This window comes from Scylla paramamosain, chromosome 39 (assembly GCF_035594125.1).
Source record: "Scylla paramamosain isolate STU-SP2022 chromosome 39, ASM3559412v1, whole genome shotgun sequence".
NCBI classification, from domain to species: Eukaryota; Metazoa; Arthropoda; class Malacostraca; order Decapoda; family Portunidae; genus Scylla; species Scylla paramamosain.
Window position 1 is genome coordinate 10,605,612 of NC_087189.1, and position 4,582 is coordinate 10,610,193.

The window sequence follows — 4,582 nt, forward strand, 5'->3', positions numbered from 1 at the left end:
CTTTTCTTTTCCCAATATAGGATGTTTTGCATGGATTTTGGCGCTTTAGTTTTTGACAATACACATTTTTGGTAATGCCGTTCTCTTTCTCAATACTAACTGCGATTCGTGCGTTTTAGAGTTCTGGTATATAAAAATCTCATAAACACTCCTAATACCAGTATCTCGTAAAGTTCTTTCACTTCCTTGTATAGGGTACTTTCCATGCATTTTCGCGTTTTTGTTAAAAACACTGAAAATACTTGTTTTTTTGGTCTTTCTCAATACAGGGTGTTTTGTATGCGTTTTAGCGTTTTGGTACGTAAGTAGTTAAAAAAAATACTGAAAAGACATGTATTTGTTAATATTGTTTTCTTTCCCCATATAGGAAGCTTTCAGTTTTTTTTTTTTTTTTTTTTGTGTGTGTGTTTTGGTACCTTATACGCAGATAAACACTGAAAAGTCACGTTTCTGGAAATCTCGTTTCCTTTTCTCCATATAGGGTGTTCTTACCTAATAACGTAAAATACATACATTCTCGTAATGAGCTTTCGTTTCCTCTTACTGGTTACTTTCCCTGTATTTTTCCGGGGTTTTTACGTAAGGTCAAAAATTCTCAAAAAAAATAGTTTTTTGGTAATGTTTTTTTTTCTTTTTCTTCATAAAGGGTGTTTTTCATGCGTTATAGCGTTTCGGTCCGTAAAAAGCTGAAAAACTCAAAATACACTTTCTTTCGGTAAAGTTGTTTTCTACTCTCATATCAGGTGCTTTTCATGTTTTTTTTTAGTGTTTTGATGCCTCATAAACACTCAAAAACCAGGTTTCTGGTATTCTCGTTTTCTTTTCCCATATATTATGCAAAAATGCATTGCATACATTTTTGCGTCGTAGTTCTTAAAATGTGAAATATACTGTCTTGTTTCTCCATATATAGTAATATTCATGCATTTTAGCGTTTCAGTACCTAAGAAGCTCAATCACACTCATAATAAACTTTTCTCGTAATAGTTTTTCGTTTCCCACTATGCTGTAGTTTCCATGCAGTATGGATTTTTTTTATTTTTTTTTTATTGTTCGCAACAATCTCAAAACACTCAAAATAGTTGTTTTTGTTAATGTTATACTTTATCTCTATACAGGGTGTTTTGTATGCCTTTTTATCATTTTGATACGTAAATATCACAAAACACTCATAAGACACGATTTTGGTTATCTTGCGTTGTTTCCCCATATATGGTGCTTTCTTTCCATGGTTTTTATCGTTTTAATGTCTAACATGCTCATAAACACTCAAAAGACAAGTTTCTGGATTTATCGTTTCTTTTCTTCATATAGTGTGCTTTGCATGCATTTTGGCGTTAAGTTACTTAACAAAGGTGAAATACACTAAAAATACGCCTTTATGTTAATGATTTTTTTTATCTTTTCTCCATTTTGATTGCTATTCATGCGTTTTAAGGTGTTGGTACCAAAGAAGCTCAAAAACTCTCTTAATACACGTTTCTTGTAATGTCTTTCCTATCCCCGTATTGGGTACTTTGCATGCATTTGTGTGTTTTTCTACGTAACAAGCTGAAGAATTCTCAAAATCCTTGTTTTTTTTTCCTCTCTTTTTTTTGGTAATGTTATTCTGTTTCTCCATAAAGAGAGTTTTGCATGCGTTTGAATTTTTTTTGGTATGTAAAACACTCAAAACACGTTTTTGGTAATGTTTTCTATTCCTTATATTGGGTTTTCCATGCTTGTTAAGGTTTTGTTCCTAGCACACACAAAAAACAGTCAAAAGAATAGAAATAGAATAGAATAGAAATAGAATAAAATACAAATTTTTGCTCATACTGTTTTGTTTCTCCATATAGAATGCTATTCACTTTCCATGCATTTTAGCCTTTTTGTATATAAAAAGCTCAAATCTCTCAAAATAGTTTTTTTTTTTTTGTAATGTTCTTCTCTTTCTCTAAAAAGTGTGTCTTGCATGCTTTTTAGTGTTTTGGTACATAGTAAGCTTAAAAACACTCAATAGATCCGTTTTTCGTAATGTTGTTTTGTATTCCCATATTACGTGATACCCATATTTTTTTTAGCGTCTTGGTGCCTAACACGATCATAAACATTCAAAAGACACGTTTCAGAATTTTTTTTTCTTTTTTTTTCATTTAAGGTGCTTTGCATGTATGCATTTTGGCGTTTTGGTACCTATAATGTGAAAAACACTCAAAATATACTTTTTTTTTTTTTTTTTGTAATATTATTCAGTTTCTCCATATAGAGAGTTTTCTTTTCTTTTTTTTTTTGCGTTTTTGTACCTAAGGAATAAAAAAAAAATCCTAATACACGTTTCTTGTAATATCTTTTCGCTTCCCCATGAAGGGTACTTTTCATACATTTTGACGTTTTTCTACGTAACTAGCTCAAGGATACTTAAAATATATATTTTTATTAACGTTATTCTTTTCTCCATAAAGGGTGTTCTGTGTACGTTTTAGTGTTTTGTTGCGTAAGTAGCTCGAAAACACTGAAAAGAGACGTTATTGGTAATATTGTTTTGTATTCCTATTTTGGGTGATTTCTATGCTTTTTAGCGTTAAAACACTCAAAACAAACGTTTCTAGAAACCTCGTTCCCTTTCCATGTTTAGGGTGCTTTGCATGCATTTTGTCGTTTTGGTACCTAACAATGTGAAATACACTCAAAATACACGTTATTGGTGATGTTGTTGTGTTTGTTGATATAAAGTGTTATTCATGCGTTTTCGCGTTTTGGTACCTAAGAAGATCAAAAACACTTATAATACACGTTACTCGTAATATCTTTTCGGTTCCTCATATAGGATACTTTGCATGCATTTTAGTGTTTTTCTATATAACAATCTCAAAAAACATTCAGAATAATTATGTTTTGGTCTTTTTTTTTTTTTTGTTTCAACGTAAATGGTGTTTTGCATGCGTTTTGAGCGTTTTTGATACGTTTTTCGTAGTGTTGTTTTGTATTGCCATATAATATGATTTCCATGTTATTAAGAGTTTTGGTGACTAACACGCTAAAAAAAAAAAAAGAAAAAAAAACACTTTTCCTAGACGTGCTCGTCTACGCATTTTAAACTGAGATTGCGGAACGAAAAAGACCGAACCAAAGAGGTAACTGAAATTTAAAGTTTTGTTTCCGCGTATATGGGGCTTTCCTTGTATATTAGCGTTTTTGTACTTTTTTTTTCTGTTTCTCGACATAAAGTACTCATGCTTTTAAGCATGAATAGTACTTTATGGCGGGAGTAACTATGACTCCTGGAGGGCCCGGGATGGTGTCATGCCGTGACTCCCCGAGTGACGTGAAAACCCTCCTTGAGACTTAGTTACGGGGGAAGTGTGCCTCCTAGTGGCACCCGCTGGTAACGTAGGAACAAGCCTGACCATAAAGGCAGGATTGGGCCTACAGCTAAAGTACTTCCCCACGAGATGAATGTACAAATTCATTATGGTAAATTCATTATGGTAAACGTAATCCCCCAGTCATTATTCCATATGGCAAATGTACTCTCTCCTGTGAAATAAGTACTCCCACACTTAGGAAGGAGGAGGAGGTAATGAGACACAGAAACGAATTTCGTGAATTCAATTCCAATTCGAATATCCTTTGTGGACTCGAACGTGCTCGTCTACGCATTTTAAACTGAGATTGCAGAACGAAACAGACCGAACCAAAGAGGTAACTGAACTTTACAGTTTGCTGCCAGTGTCCTGAGTGTTGTTGACAGTGCCGCACGTGCCATTTGACTTCATATATCAGTATCTTCTGAAGGGTGTGTGGCCCCCTACTGTATGTACCAAAGGGGAAAAAGCCAACTTCCGCAAGGCATGTAGACCCTTTGCTGTTAAGGGTGAAGAACTATTCTACAAGAAGGTGAAAAATGACGAGACTAGAGAGAAAGTGGAGGTAAGATAAGCAGACATGTTTCATCATTAAAGCATTCTCTCTCTCTCTCTCTCTCTCTCTCTCTCTCTCTCTCTCTCTCTCTCTCTCTCTCTCTCTCTCTCTCTCTCTCTCTCTCTCTCTCTCTCTCTCTCTCTCTCTCCTCTCTCTCTCTCTCTGTTTCATCATTAAAGTTCATATGAGAGCTTCGGGCTCGTTGAAGTAAAATCTCATACCTATTTATGAAATGAAATATATTCTTGGTATTGTACCAAGGCCAATACACAATCAATCCATCATTAACCCTCCCAGACAGTCACGTTCCACTTTACATTGGCTCTGCAGGAGTCTTAGTAATTCATTGATAAAAAACACCAGGGTTTACTACAAAGAATTGAAAAATATTGCCTTACACACTCATATATATATATATATATATATATATATATATATATATATATATATATATATATATATATATATATATATATATATATATATATATATATATATCTTTTTTTTTTTGCACTTTCTACTTGTTCAACTGTACGTCTCTTTCCCTCATTCCCTCCCTCCTTCCATTCCTCCAACCATCCCTCCATCCGTCCTTTACTCCCGTTCTGTCTTCTTTCCACCCCTTCCTCCTTCTCTCCTTCCTTTCCTCCCTCCCTCTAATTCTTCATCCATCCCTTTC